The sequence below is a fragment of the Protopterus annectens genome, chromosome 11.part0 (genome assembly GCF_019279795.1).
Source record: "Protopterus annectens isolate FY-2018-M chromosome 11.part0, PAN1.0, whole genome shotgun sequence".
NCBI lineage: Eukaryota > Metazoa > Chordata > Ceratodontiformes > Protopteridae > Protopterus > Protopterus annectens.
This window is the reverse complement of record NC_056745.1, coordinates 1,216,188,206-1,216,204,378: the sequence shown is the minus strand read 5'-3', so window position 1 is coordinate 1,216,204,378 and position 16,173 is coordinate 1,216,188,206. Positions and strand designations below refer to the sequence as shown.

The window sequence follows — 16,173 nt, the reverse complement described above, 5'->3', positions numbered from 1 at the left end:
TGTGTTTTTTTGGCAAATCATTGGAATGATCTGAGGACTGAAGTCACTAAATCATGACATACATTTGAGTTTCAGACTTCAAATCCTTCAGAAAATGTATGTTAAAATGAACCCTGTTACTCTAGCAACTCTCTAAGTTTATAAGGGCAATATTTAAAATATATCTCTATTTTGGGGCCTTTGTCCCCCTATTTTATCAGGCTTTGTTCAAATTTCTTGCACTAAGATGTTGAGAGGTATGCTTTCTGCAGTCAAGCCTATTTTTATTTCATCTGGGATATGACTTTTCCGGGGTGGGGTGGCAGTTCAGGTAATTTTAATAATGATTACTAACAATTAATCAGAAGAGGAGTGATATGTAAGGCTCACTACGTAATTCTGAAACTTGTAAGTGCCAGTCTTGGAATTGCAAAAAAAAAAAAAAAAAAACTATGAAAATGCTGAACAGTGAATATTGAATGTCCTCACATTCCCGAAGAGGTCTGCAATCTATGCTGTTTCTTATCTGAGGACTGCCTCCACAGAGCTCTTGTTTTAGTAAAAAAAAAAAAAAAACACTTCTTCCTTTACACTGTAGTAATCTGTTTGTTACAAATGTAGCAAACAGTTGCTACTGTTTACAGCCCACCTTCTCTGAGCACTACAAAGCTCAGATTTTATTTCAAAACAAAAAAAAGTTTTCTTTTTACTTTTAAACTGCAGCAAACTGTTTGTAGCAACAGTTGCTACAGTTAATTGCACACAGAACACTGGTGCAGAGGTTTGACTTTAAATGTAATACCGGCTTTTAAAAGCCATTATTACGTTTAAGAGGGATCAGCATTGGCTGGTCCAGTAGGCAGAATCTCAGCTATCCAGATTTTTGCAGAATGTCCAGATTCTTGCCTCATTAAAAAGAAGAAAGAAATAGTTCCTCTTCTACTTTTAACTGAAGCAAACGGTTTTCCAGCAACAGTTGCTACAGTTTAAATCACACATAGAGTGCTGGTGCTGTCATCCAGACAGGTTTGACTATAAATGCAAATAAAATAAAAATGATCAGGATCGGCTGGTCTGGGGCTGTGCAGACTTCTCAGCTATGCATATTGTTGCAGAATGTCTAGATTCCTGCCTCATTAACAAACAGAAAATAAAGTTTTGCTTTTACTTTTATTACTTTTTATAGTTTAGAGTTTTTCAAGTATTAATAATATTCCATTTCAGACTTGGAACAATTTTTCTTGTGACACTCAAGGTGTTGTGCATACTCTTAAATGCCCTTGCAATTTATTTTACATTGGGGAAACAAAGAGGGCATTTAAAGTAAGAGTGTTGGAGTACGCAAGGGATATTTATAATCATAAATTAGAAAGTTCTATAGCAGTACATTTCCAACATTTTCATAAGAGTAATAATGAAGGGCTACAAGGCACTATTTTGGAAAAAATAAATGTGTCATTATATGACAAATGTAATCTTAAAAAACTGCTTCTGACTAAGGAAGCAGTATATATTCTTAAATTTGATACTCTGCATCCACATGGGTTGAATGAAGAGCTAAATTGGAGATTGTTTATTTAAGTGTTTGCTTTATTGTCACGTTTTTTAGTATTTAGGCAAGTTTTTTTATGATGTTCCTTTACTCTTTGAAGGCTTTTTCAGCCGAGATGTCAGAGAGAGATATCTTTGTGCTTTATTGTGCAATAAATTTGCTGTGGAATCTGTGGCTGGTCGTATCTCATCATTTCGTTTTCATTTGTGGTGATACAGTACTTGCTTTTACTTTTGAACTGCAGCAAACTGTTTTCTAGCAACAGTTGCTACAGTTAATATCACATGCAGCGTGCTGGTGCAAAGGTTTGTAAATGAAATACTGGCTTTTAAAAGCCGGTATTATGTTAAAGAGGGATTGGCAGGTCTGGGGTAGGCAGACTTCGCAACTATCCAGATTTTTGCCTCATATTTTTGGTACATTCCTCATATGTTTTATGTTTTTATGGCAAATCACTGAGGACTAAAGCCACTAAATAATAATGTATTTGCATTTCAGACTTCATATCCTTCAGGGAAAAAAAATACATGCAATCAGACAACTTTCTTAGCTTATAAGAGCAATATTTAAAATCTGTCCCTATACTTGGGCTGCTGTTTCCCCCATTACTGTAGCCTTTGTCCACAGTTCTTGTGCTAAGAGGTTATGGTGTATGCTGTTGCTGCTCTTGCCTTGCAGTGTGTATTTTACCACTGCCCTTGGACAGTATTCTACTAAGATGTAGGAACTAGAGAGACGACTTGCAGTTTACACAGGGAAAACAACTGCATTGGGAATAGTGGGAATAGGATATAAAGTGATAGATGGGCAGGGACTTACTGTGATCTCAGAAAGCGGGAAGATTTTAACAAGGTGATGTCACAAAACAGGGAGGGGATTAGCTAAGTGGGTGGCAGTGTTTTCAGCTTCGGTCCGAGGCAGAAGTGTGATTTTAGAAATGAGATAGTGCCCCTTTAAGGCTCAGATTTCACTAGCTTGTGGGATGGTCATTTGCACTACAGTTAAACCTAACAACATAACTCTGCATCTCCTTCTGTTTATAGACCCCTGCTCACAGGGATATTTCCTCACTTTGGAGTTGAGTATTTTCTTTTTTTTTGTTGCCGTCTTCCAGCTTGCATGTAGATGGATCTGTGTATTTTTTGGTCATTTCATATTTTTCCAACATTACTGCTTGGGTTTACGTCTGATGGATGCAATGATTTAATGATTTTTTTTTTACGTACATGTTCCATTCAGTATATTTGTGTTTGGGGCCTGCTGTTCAGTTTATGTAAGAAAAGGCGAAACCAGGGTAGAATATATACTTATACTGTCGATCTAGGAATCATTGAAGCATTACTGCTGATAGGGGAACGTGCTGACTTTATAGCAATAAAAGAGCTAATGCAGTGTCAGTTCTTAGTCTGATTAACGCAGGAAAGACATACTGATTTGCCACACTGATGAAGCAGCCCTGCAACTGGTATCCAGGAAAAGAGCTTCATGTGTTGTTTTCTAACTGGATATCTGAAATATCAGTTGCACAACATGGCTACAACCCTGTCAGACTTTTAACAAAATGATACCAAGGCATTTCTGGTGCAGATAGCTGTAAGCTTTGCAAAACAAGAACTCTCCTATATTTTCAGCACACGTGCACATACTGTTTTTTTTCCTCTGTTCTACCTATTCACATGTATACATTCCAAGTAAGAGTTGGCCTAAATCATTCTACTAAGGTGCCATCCCTTAGAATTCCTGAATGGAAGAGGCATTCCTTCCTGAAACCATTGCTGTAAACACCCCCCCGGATTCACTATTCTTCCATGCAGGACTAGCTTAGTCCTGCACGGAAGCGGCCGTTTAGGGGCAGGATGGCAGTGCCCCATGCATATTAATGAAGGTGTGCTGCCTTAGCTCTTAATCCTACAAGGAGCATGTAAGAGTGCAGGGGGACATGTCTGAGAGCAGAACTCTCAGAATATACACGTTCCCACAATGAAGAACAGCAGAAAGGCCAAAGGAATGAGCGAGACCACTCATAGGTGTCCACATATCCCCAGCAACATTCCCTCACGTGTACAACAGCAATAGCAAATACAAAACAAATAAACCAACCTTTATTTATTTTTTTTTTATTAAGAATCTGATTAAAGCTAACCATAGGTGCGTGGGTGTGCCCATTGCTTAGCTATAGTTAATGCAGCTTAAATGTCTGAAGAGGATAACAAGGAAGATATATTCAAATGAAGCAGTATAGCAATAGTGTAGTGAGCAGAGCATTTGCCTTATGAGCAGGCATTCCTGGTTTGAGTCCAACTGCAGCACATTCCATTTTCCATGACAAATCACGTTATGACCAATATTTTAGTTGCATACCCCAATAAATAACATATTTATGAACTGGAGTACTGCATTAAATGCACATGTGATGTGTCAGTGTCACAATGTTGCAAAGTCCCCAGATAAGCACATGTGCCCCATACAGTATATGTACACAGGAATTATGGATACAAATGGAAGGTAAAATGTGTAATGAATGACATCTCCATACAGCTTCCAAATCACCCACCTTCCCAAGAACCATTAGATATAACTGTGCAGTTGTAAGCGGGAGTAAGTACTAGTAAGCAAGTATAAGCACCAATAAGCAGTAATAAGCATATGTAAGCACTAGTAAGCGAGATTTTCATGGGGGTAAGCAATGCGCACACAGGTTAAGCAATCTTGAAGCAAACTCTCTGTAAGCATATTTAACCGGAGGTTAGCATTGCTTACCCTCGTGCAAATCCACTTACAACTGCTCAAAAGTGCCTTAATCACTCTGTATCCAACAGCCCTTGTTCTGCCCAGAAACAAAATAAACAACCTTGCAGGTCTTGGACCCAGGACCGTATACACTATAGTCACAGTAGTTAACCAACAAGCCATCACAGCAGTACAGAAGAAAGAGGTATCACCAAACAAGTCCTCACTATAGTAAAATCAAAAAGAAATCAGTATACAGTCATATGTTCCATAACCCATTACATAACATAAATATGTGAATTGGAGTACAGCAGTAAGCCCAGAAGTGAGGTATAATTGTAATAGAGTGTTGAAATCCCAAATAAAACACAAGGACCCCATACAGTGTACGTACACATGAATCATGGATACCAGGCAGATATATAAGATGTAATGAATAATAAATCAATGCCAAAAACAAAATATAATGCAAAGTCTAATGTAAGCAATGCTAAGCATTGCACATGTCAGCTTAGGAGATGTAAGCAATGTAGTCCAGCTAACTCATTGTGCCCAGTGGTATACCCCTGTAAACAATGCCAACCTTAGGTAAGCAGGTTTGCCCATATCCTAGCCTTTTCAAAACTGGCCAATCATGGTAAAGTGTGGGAAATCAGCCCTACTTAAACCCAACAGGTGGGAATACATATCATAACTGGTTGTAGCTTCCCCTTGCAGGCACAATGGCAGTAAGGGGAGAAGGTGTGCACTTCTGGGTGCAGTGCTGGTGCATCCAGGAGTCCAGAATCATGGCAGAACTCCTTATCAAAGACCATGAACAGAGACTGCTGCAGGGCCAGTACCAGGGTTCCCAATATAGGGCGGAAGCCTGGGACCATCTCATCCGTGACCTCACCAGTGCCACTGGCATACCCCGAACTGGTGAGCAGGTCAGGCATCACTATGCCGACCTGAAATCACATAAGGGGGCCCTCTTGGAGCAGTGGATCCAAGAGGCTAGAATGGCAGGGGCTGTCCCAGCTGTGTGTAAGTATCACTCCACTATGTGTGTATTAATTGCCAGCTCATGTATATCATGGATAGGTATGGCTAAATATTCCTCTTATGTCCTCCACAGCTGCAAGAGAGTGGGCCACGAACCAGGAGGCCAATGGAAATCACCTGGAGAGGTTGCAGCACAAGGCAGGTCAGTAATACTCTTGCATGTACTATCATAGGAAATAAATCTAAAAATATTAGTAAATTAATTGCCTGTATAAAACCTGTATTGTTTAAGGCAAGTACTGCATAAACTGGAGAATATGGCAGGAAAAGTCTCATATAGTTTGTATGTAAATAAAAGCATAATAGCCTGACAATAAAGGTCTAACTGCTGGACTGCATGTGTATACTCTGGTATCATATGGTAATGTAGATTTGCAATCACGTAATAGTACTGTTGTATTAAGCACTGCCACCCACACCATACACCATAAATAGAATGTGTAGGAATGCCTTTACATGACTGGTGTAACCCCAGATGCCATTTAGTGTAACTGAGAGACAAACAGAAAACAGGGAAAAGGCAGACAACAAAACCCGAATAGCACATGCAATTGAGATGTGAACTGTTGTAATTTTAGCACACACAGCCATGGTTCAAATCCTGGCAGTGGTAGTAGTCTCTGTACAGAATCATACCCCACAACTGAACAGATATGTCCAGAATGTCCAGTAAAGTGGCCCATATCTGTTGCTTGTCAACCTGTCTCCCTGGGAAATCAGTGGGATGGTCCCAGATGTAGAGGCATTAAACAGGGAATACAACTGATTGACACACAACTATGAGAACAAAGCTGGCACACTAGCAACTCTCCAAAACCTTATGAGAGTAAGAAGCCACGTATGTCCCATTTACACCCCCATGTTGTCAAGCTGTGTACAGTAACAGAGTGAGATATATGTGCATAATAGTAATGTGGAATCTGGTAGTGTGTGTGGCAACATTCAGGTAGTGCTAACAAACATTTCTCCTACAGGTCTGTCAGATACCAACACTGTACCCAGAAATACAAAAATGATACCCTGTACTGGTACTGTTTACTTTGGTATTGTATGGCAATGTGACTGATGCAGTTGCTCTGAATAATGATGTATTACTCCTCACTGTTGCCCACACTGTCCTACAAAAATTAACTGTCTAGGAAATCTGTATAAGACTGTTGTAATACAAGGTCAAAATGCAAAACCACAGAAGAATTATAAGACAGAAAGCAGATAGGAGATATATACAGCAATATCTACATAGCACACACAACTCTGATGGACAGTGTTTAAGTTGTAGCAGACCCATCCATGGTCTGAATCCTGGGAGTGGAAGTAGGCTGCATACAGAATCATACCCCACAACTGTACAGATAAGACCAGAATGTCCAGTATATGGGCCCATATCCACTGCCTGTCACCCTGTCCCCCTGGGAAGTCTGTGGAATGATCCCAGATGTTCAGGTAGCAAACAAGGAATACAAGTGATTGTCACACATCTATGAGAACACACCTGTCACTGTAGCAACTCCCGAAACTGTTATGAGAGCAATACGCCAAGTATGTCCTGTCTACATCCCCATGTTGTCAAGCTGTGACCAGAGTGTATACAGTAACAGAGTGAGATGTATGTGCATAATACTAATTTGCAATCTGGAACTTTGTATGGCAACATTCAGGTAGTGCTAACAAACATTTCTCCCACAGGTTTGTCGGAAATGAACACTGTGCCAAGAAATAAAAACCTTAATACCCTGTACAGGTACTGTTTGCTCTGGTATTGTAGGGAATAGTGAGTGTTGCAGCTTCTCTGAATAATAAAGTATCACTGTTCACTGTCACCCACACTGTGTTACATAATATAACTGTGTAGGAAAGCATGTATATGTGTGTCTGTGTTAAGCCACTAAAGGTTCAAGAGGGCAATAGTCTAGCTATGTCCCGGTACACCTGCATGTGGTCAGGACATGGCCAGAGTCTGTGCAGAAAGATCTGGATAGCTATGTGCACAGCATCAACCCAGAATTTGGGAGTATGTGTAGAAACAGTTAGTTAGTGTTAACAAACATTTCCTCCACAGGTATACCAGGGAAGAGGTGTATACTGCAGGTAAATCCAGTTCATGTATAACGATGATGACAGCCATATCACTGAACAAATTAAGGCTATAGGGTAGTGTAGTAATACTTGTAAGGTACAGATAGCACTGACTAGGAAAGTAATGTGGACTACAGGAATATACTAGTTGTTAAATGACACCCCCCCCACCCACCATATCTCCAACAATAAACTACATACCCACCTCGTATGTAATGACTCCACTGTTCTGATAATGTCCTATTGGTTGATAAATATTTAAATTTGTTTCCATGCATGTGCTGTATTGAATTATTCCAACATTGGTGGCATGGTGCCATCAATGTACCTGCATGCTGTTGTTATTACCACTGTGGTCCCATATATACATGTGTTCCGTTTGCTCTGCAACTGTTCCATATCTGGTGTCTGGGTTCATGGGAATATCTATGCATGCTGTTATACCTAACCCTGGAATGTGTTGACTATTACTAACCCACATATGATGATAAAATCTAAACACTATAGCACGTTTAGGAAGGCCAGTCCCAGTGGACCCACCTGTCCCATCTCAGCTGGCCATGACACTGGGCACCAGCATGTCTGGGGCCCAACCCGGGACCTCCTTGTCCGTTGGTCCTGCACCACCCTCGGGTGGAACCGCCTCAGGGGATGGGTCTCGCCCATCCTGGGAACAGGCGCGGACAGGAATCTGTCACCCGTCGCCAGGTCTGGGTTGTGGTGCGTAGCGAGCTCAACCAGCAGTTTAGTGATCTGCTACGCCAGCTCAAGGTCCGTGTGTCATGACTAGAGGGTCAGCCTGGCTCTGCAACTCAGTCCCCAACACAACAACCTTCGTGGCTGTGAAGGTGCAGTGGTGACTGCCCATTGGTGGGGACCTCAGTCCCACTGTTTCTACTAGGGGCCTCATGGGCTTCCAATTTCCCACCACCACTCTCTAGCAAGGTGTTTACCCCCTACATGTGTCATATACCACCCCTGTATGTCTCTTTGTCTTGTCTGTTAACCTACTCAACCTACCTCCCCAAATATACCTACTATCCCTCCCCAACATCCCACTCTCACCTGAAAAAAAAAGGGCAATCTGTTTCCCCCAAAAAAATGTTGCCCCATACATAGCTGTCCATTTTGCACGTGCCCACTGAACACATATAATCTGGTCTAATTGGCATCACAACTTATTATTGTTGTCCTTGCCCCTCTCCCATGGGTTTGATTGTCCAAATCTACCTCCATATTATGTATGTATGTGTGTGTGTGTGTGTGTATATATATATATATATATATATATATATATATATATATATATATATATATATATATATATATATATATATAAATAGATATAACATATCTGTATATGTAGGAGGAGACCCTGGGGAGGTGGAGATATGCTCTAGAGAGAAGAGGAATGAAGGTCAGCAGGACTAAGACAGAATATATATGTCTGAATGAGAGGGAGGATAGAGGAATGGTGAAGATGCAAGGACTAGAGATGGCGAAGGTGGATGAGTTTAAATACTTGGGATCAACAGTTCAGAGTAATGGTGAGTGTGGAAGAGAGGTGAAGAAGGGAGTACAGGTAAGATGGAGTTTGTGGAGAAGAGTGTCAGGAGTGATTTGTGACAGACGAGTACTAGTAAGAGTGAAAGGGAAGGTCTACAAGAGGGTAGTGAGACCAGCTATGTTATATGGGTTGGAGACAGTGGCACTGATAAAAAGGCAGGAGTCAGAGCTGGATGTGGCAGAGTTAAAGATGTTAAGATTTGCACTGGGTGTGACGAGGGTGGACAGGATTAGGAATAAGTATATTAGAGGGTCAGCTCAGGTTGGAAGGTTTGGAGACAAAGCCAGAGAGGCCAGGTTACATTGGTTTGGACATGTGCTGAGGAGGGATGCAGAGTATATTGGGAAAAAGATGTTAAGGATGAAGCTGCCAGGTAACAGGAAAAGAGGAAGGCCTAACATAAGGTTCATGGATGTGGTGAGAGAGGACATGCAGGTGGTTGGTGTGACTAAGCAAGATGCAGAGGACAGGAAGAAATGAAAACAGATGATCCGCTGTGGCGACCCCTAATGGGAGCAGCCAAAAGAAGAAGAAGATATATATATATTTATAAACATACATATGCATACATCTATAGACATATATGTCTACATCTATATGTTTATATACATACAGCAGGTTATATATATATGTAAGCAGATATATATGTCTACATAGGCATGTACAAACATACATCTGTAGATAACAATGGGAACATAACAAAAACATATATGTCCAATGTCCACATGCACCATTAATGGGGTTGAGAGGCCCCAAACAACATACGTCTGGTAAAAGTAGGTATCTCCCCCCACATCCAAACACATCTGCCCTGCAATACACTACCAACTGTTGCAGATCCCATAACTTGGACCTCACACAACATGGGCACAAGATGTTAACAGTACTCCATCCCACCTGTATGATGTCAGGCTGGTATCAGTAACATATCATGCAGTACAGTCTGGCTCCCATAGGGAATGTACAATGTGGAAGCAATCAACATCCCTAGGATACATATACACAGACACATATATGCAGATACAGATATATATATACGCACACACACACATATATATATATATATATATATATACATATATATATATATATATATATATATATATATATATATATATACTTACACATACCCAGAGATATGTATATTAAGATACATATGTAGAAGGTGCAAACAATATGGAACAGCCACTATGCCTACAGTTACCACCTTACCAACTGGACACTGTATGAACCAACCATACAAATGACAATCATTGCCTGCAACATATACCCACAGAGAGATCAAAGGATATAACATCACACACAGTTTTGCATACATGGGAAAGCTTTATTTGTGTACTATTACAGTTGTATATGCCATGTCATATTGCTGTTTAGACACTGACATACATTTAAATAGAGTAATGCAACTGTGAAACAGCAATACTAATACACTAGTCTGGAAAGGTTTACAAATGTTGCTGTCCAGGCTGAGGCCTTCAAGTAATACAATAGTAAAGACAGACTGGGCCACATGATACCAATCAACAGTAGGTAATGAAGATGTATAGTTCAGCAGCCTCTATCTATACTCTGTACACAATCCATACAGAGTAAAGACCTCAGTTGACACAATGAGATGGAACTGTTACATAACAAGGCATAACTGACACCATCAGAAGCACACTGACAAACAGAACAGTCTGTATGGCAGGAGGCAGTAGGCCTGCATTTACTCAAGGTGGATTGTATGGTAATGTACATCCAGATACCTTAATGCAGCTTACCTTTGATACCCCCACATGTTGTAACAGGCTAGGTTAGTTATGGTGCATCACCCCCCTAGACTCAATAATACAGGGCCATAGACCACTGTTACATACACTGGCCAGTGGAGTGCATAAGGGCACACATGTATTGTGTAGGTGAAGCCCACACATATATGGCCGCAACCCCACCATATGTGTGGGGGACACAACAGCAGTGGATTGTTGGCAGGAATGGCAGCATGACATACTCACAGCCCACTACAGAACAACCCCTGACAGCATGTCACATGTGCAAAGCCTAGTATGTAGGTGGGGGACAGAGGCTGGAACACAGGCCCATATGTGGAAAACTGTTGTCATACACTAAGCAAGTTGCTGGTGTTACAGGATAGTTTGCAACATACCGTTAGTCAGGAATATGAAGTTAGAAACAGAAATGGATGTAGCCATGTACTGATAGCACTCAACACACACACTGCCATGGAATATCTGAGACAAGACCTGTGTGGTGGACAGACAAAACATAATAGGCACACCTATGGCCATCAAGAGGATAGGCCCACAGTTGAGAGCTATGCAGTCAGACTGCATTCCATGTTAAACTAGTATGTACACACAAACCTGTAACACCAGTGCTATACAATGCATACAACAACTCTACTCACACTCTGGCTGTAGTTCTGGAACCTCCTACGAATATGTAGCTGGGCTGAGTGTGCAGGTTCTCCTTTAAGAGGTATTGCTGCCTGCTGTCTGTAACACTGATGCCCACACACAGGAAGGAAGTGCATCACACAGGAAAGGTAAAGGGATTATGCCCACATGATGCAGGGATTTATAGTAGGTGGTTGCCATTACAGTGGTAATTGGAAGTACTGCACAGCAACCTGCATGCAGGTAGCAAGTGGAGGACACTGGTGCAGAGGCCATCAACTGGTCATGTGCATTACCTACAAAATCCATGCTGCAATCTATTCAAAGCAGCTCAATCCATTTACTGGTGATAGACCGAGAGAGACAGAGAGAGACAGAGAGAGAGAGAGAGAGAGAGAGAGAGAGTGAAATTGAGGGTGAAATCCAAAGCCACAGCAAAAAAGAAAAAAAACAAAGTTTGACATCCAGCAAACTATCCAGAACAGACATCATTCCCATAACAGGTATGTGACGTATATATGCATGGAAATGAATGAAGTACTTGGTCCATAATAATGGGATAGATGATGTGGAATGATTTATATGTGCCATCAGGTGTTGTTGTAATGACATTCAACTGAACAACTGCTATGGACAATAGTGTCTGCCCCTGTGGGTAGTGGGCCATAGCCATCAACTGTGCAGATCAGCACTGAATGACAAGATGTAAGCCATCATAGTGTGTGTTGTGTAATGGAAAGTATGTATATTACATGGACAATAGCTGGTGGTGGAAGTAATGCCATTATTATGGACATGTGGGATCCACAGCCCACCCCTTGCAGGATACTCAAGTTAATCTGTAATGTAGCATGCAGGAATGCCATAGGTGTGTAATAGGGTTACCTGCATTCTGGTCCTACATATGCCCCCCTAATGTCAGGCTGTGTCCATATGTGGAACCTGTCTGTGTTGTAGCAAGGCAGAACAGTGCAGTTGTGCAAAAAGGTGTTGTGAGATTGTGGACCTGATGTCTGAATATACCCCACATATAGGTATGCATATGTGTACATATGTACACATAGACAGTATATGAACATATGTATATATATATATATATATATATATATATATATATATATATATATATATATATATATATCTACATGTATGTCCACAAATATACAGATACCCATGTGTAGACATATATATGAGCACATATATGCAACATCACATATATCTACACATCTATAGATATATACCTATGTGCACGTCTACATATATAAAAACACACACACACAAACATATATGTATGTAAATACATGTCCCCCAGCATACTACCGCAGTGCTGCATGCTATGTGTGAGGAAACAGCACACATAGCAATACACACAGATATCTACAGCTGGCAGTGTGTGCAACATGGATGGGTATGTCACATGTGAATCCCTTGTTGGGGCCACATTGCCCTCTTCTGTGAAGTATGGAATGGGAATATGGAGAAGTATGGCAGGTATAGTTGTGGAGGTGGTCAGGCTTGGTAGATATAGAGGACAGTCTACAGGGGTGGTATGTGACAAATGTGGTGGGTAAACACCCTGGATGGTGTGTGTGGTCTGTGATGTGGACGCCCCATGGGCCCCAATATGGACACACTGGGAACAAGCCTCCCAGCCACTGCTACTCAAAACAGCAGCCCATGTCCTGAAGGTGCCTGACTGGAGGCTCAGCAGGAGGAGCATGTCGGCCCTGTGAATGTGTACTGGGTGCCTAAGAGAGCTGTAGCACATCCCACATGTGTCTGTTGAGCCCATTATGGAAAAGACCCTGGACCTGAACACAGGGGACAGGAACATGTCTGTGTGTGCCTCCAGGGGGTGGGACAACATCCCCTGGGTTGGTTCCACCTGACGGTATTGCTGGACCAGTACATGAGGAGGCCCAGGGTGGGACACACATGTGATGTGGCCAGTTAAAATGGGCAGATGGATTTGGAGAGGTGGTTCTGCTGGGCAGTAGTACATATACATGCTATTGTGTCACTGTTTTAGAACATATGTTGGTAGTAATAGTCTACACAATCCCGGAACATGTCCAACAGCATGCATAGATATCCCCAATAACACAGAATGTCAGATGTGCAGTAATCACAAAGCAGCCATAACACAGGTATATATAGAACCATAGTGGCCCTGACAATGGCATGCAGGTGAATAGTCTGTAACAGGCCAGCAATGATTGTGTCCACACAGGGAACATGGCTACAAACACATAGCAGAAAATGTGGTACAATACAATATCTGTTCCACTGGTAGGTAAGCTGTAGCCATACCTAATGAGTTGTGTGTACAGTTTGTTGATGCTGATATGTTGGGGGGGGTTCACAGAGATGTGTATTAAGAGCTGTGGTAACCTTGCTGTATGAGTTGCTCAGACCTGTTTCCATCTTTATGTCTTTCAGCCAAGATGTCACATGCAAGGCTACCACCATATTCAGCACTACCCTGTGCTGTTTGGCCGGGATGCCCATGACCAGCAGGAGTGGACCACCCTGTGGAATGACCTAGTCCACAGGGTCAATGATGGACTGCACAACCGCAGTTATGAGCAGGTCTGGCATCACTGTACTGACCTACTTCACAATGCCTGTCAGCATGCTGCTGCAGTCCAGAGGGATCACCTCACCACAGGGGAGGGCCATGCCATCCATTCCCCCCTGACACATGGAGGAGCTCCTGGCCAGCTTCGTGGCACCTGCCCATCCCACCAGCCACCAACCGCCGGACACCTGGTTGAGGAGTATGTAGGTAGGGCCACAGGGCACATCAGTAGACCACTGTTGCTTATCAGTCCACATCAGTACAGGTAGATCATGCATATCTGACACATCATAGATATATTGTGTTGCTGCATAGTAGTGATAAACAAATGTCCATATGTGGTAGTACTGTGGAACTGTACTGTTGATGTATTGTAATACTGCACCCACCCTGTAGCACTGCCACAGGTGTGGTCACTGACATTGCATCTCTCACCCTCTTATGTAGGCCCCTCCGGGATACCACCAAGGCACCTGTAGCTGGTGAGTATGGTTTAAGAAGATACTTGCCAACACACCGGGCATATAATGGCAATGGTGTATTCCATGCATACATCGAACACACCTACCCAGAATGCATGCTGAACATGTGCACATATTGTTGTTGTGAAATGCATGGTGTCACAGGGGTGAACATGATTGGGTATTGGAAGGGTATGTCAGACACCTGCATGATAACTAACATCCTGTCATTGAGGAATGTGTCCACAGGGAGTAACATAATGGTGGGAGACATGGCCTACAGTAGGGACATGTTCGGAACAACACCTATATACAGTGCAACACCAGTGTATATAGCTGTAGGACAATGGCAACTGCTGCAGAGATACACTATGGCATAAGGCATTACAGTAGTCCACATTATCAGCTGGGACTAGGCTGTAACATGTGGTGTTCAGTGTATGAGACACCGCAAAGTGACACATGTTTAGGGCATTATTGTCATGCATTCACAAAAAGGCTGAAGGGGGATGTCAGCATGACACACCAGTGTGTAGCAGGGATACTAAGGATGCTAGGAATGGCTCTATCTGCACATAGTCAGGTTCAGGACCTGTGGCAGCCCTAACCATACCCTCACAGCAATAGTGATGGCAGTGTGTGAACACCAAGGGATGTGCACATGAGTAGACTGTGCAATCATGCAGAATAGGGCATGTGTAGGGCAGACTGAACATACACTGGCAAATGCAGATGGCCCATGCTGGTATACCCTTGCCAGGAGTAGTGACTGCTGTAGTACACACAACAAGAGGTGCGATAAATCGTTGTGATAAGGGTGTGCACACATATGCCCACATGGTGTGTATGCATCATGGTAAGCATCCACACACCTAACACATTCCATGGACACTGCATGTGAAAGTACAGGACATATGTCAAATATCGGGCTCATGTACTGCTAAGATATGCGGTGATGTGGTCCCATGGCAGATCAAGGATGGGTGCGTCAAATCAGTAAAGGTGTGTACACCCCCCGTAGCCATGGTATGCTCTTATGTTTGTCAGTGTAAGAGTATTGGATTGGCCATACATGGTCCGCTGATGTTGAGAGCTGTGCATCAGACATCAGGCATTCACAAATTACATCTGTCCACATATCATACCAGGTATGTGTTGCTGGAAAACATAGGGGCTGTGAGCATTAAAGCTGAAATAACTGACACAGTAGTACACATTCAGCAATGGGCCATACACCTGGGAAGTGCAGTGCACAGTACATGGCATGGTGCACAGAAATACCGTGTTCATGGGCGCAGTGGTATCCAGGGGAAGGGGCTTCACCTAGTGACACAACACATGCATCACACACATGTATACTGTTGCCAGCATGGATTGACTATAGCTGCACTGCATGCTGTTGGGTACCATATGTTATGCATGTTGACAGAGGTTTATTAAGACGACTGTGTGTACTTTCATTGTACAAACTCACCTGTATGTGTGTGTGTGCGTACATCCTGGTGGGTAGTCAGTTTGTCTGTAGGGTAACTCTGATGAAGTGGAGGGAGGTTGATGCATGTAGGATGTTTGTGTGCATGTGCGTGTTTGTGTGGCTGGCCATGTATGCACATGTGTGATTGTGGGGTGTTCATACAGCAGTACCTCCCTCTGGGATCATGCAGTACATGTACATGGACTGCCATGTTACACACCAGGAATACTTGTCATGCGTGTAATCACAGGACAGCTGATAGTATAATATGGTCTTTAGCATGGAACAGGCATTGAGAGGGAAGGTAGAC

General features: G+C 42.4%; 1 protein-coding gene across 3 annotated transcripts in view; it reads left to right on the top strand.

The window, feature by feature from the left end:
* The window catches only part of LOC122815796 (protein NLRC3-like), a 590,699-nt gene that overhangs the window by 56,069 nt on the left and 518,457 nt on the right, over positions 1 to 16,173 (top strand). The window contains exon 2 of one of the 3 annotated variants that reach the window (XM_044088587.1): positions 5,379 to 5,447. The exons of the other annotated variants lie outside the window; for them this stretch is intronic. The gene's annotated coding sequence lies outside the window, so the exon portion shown is untranslated. The remainder of the gene's footprint in view (positions 1 to 5,378; positions 5,448 to 16,173) is intronic. 3 annotated transcript variants of the gene reach the window in all.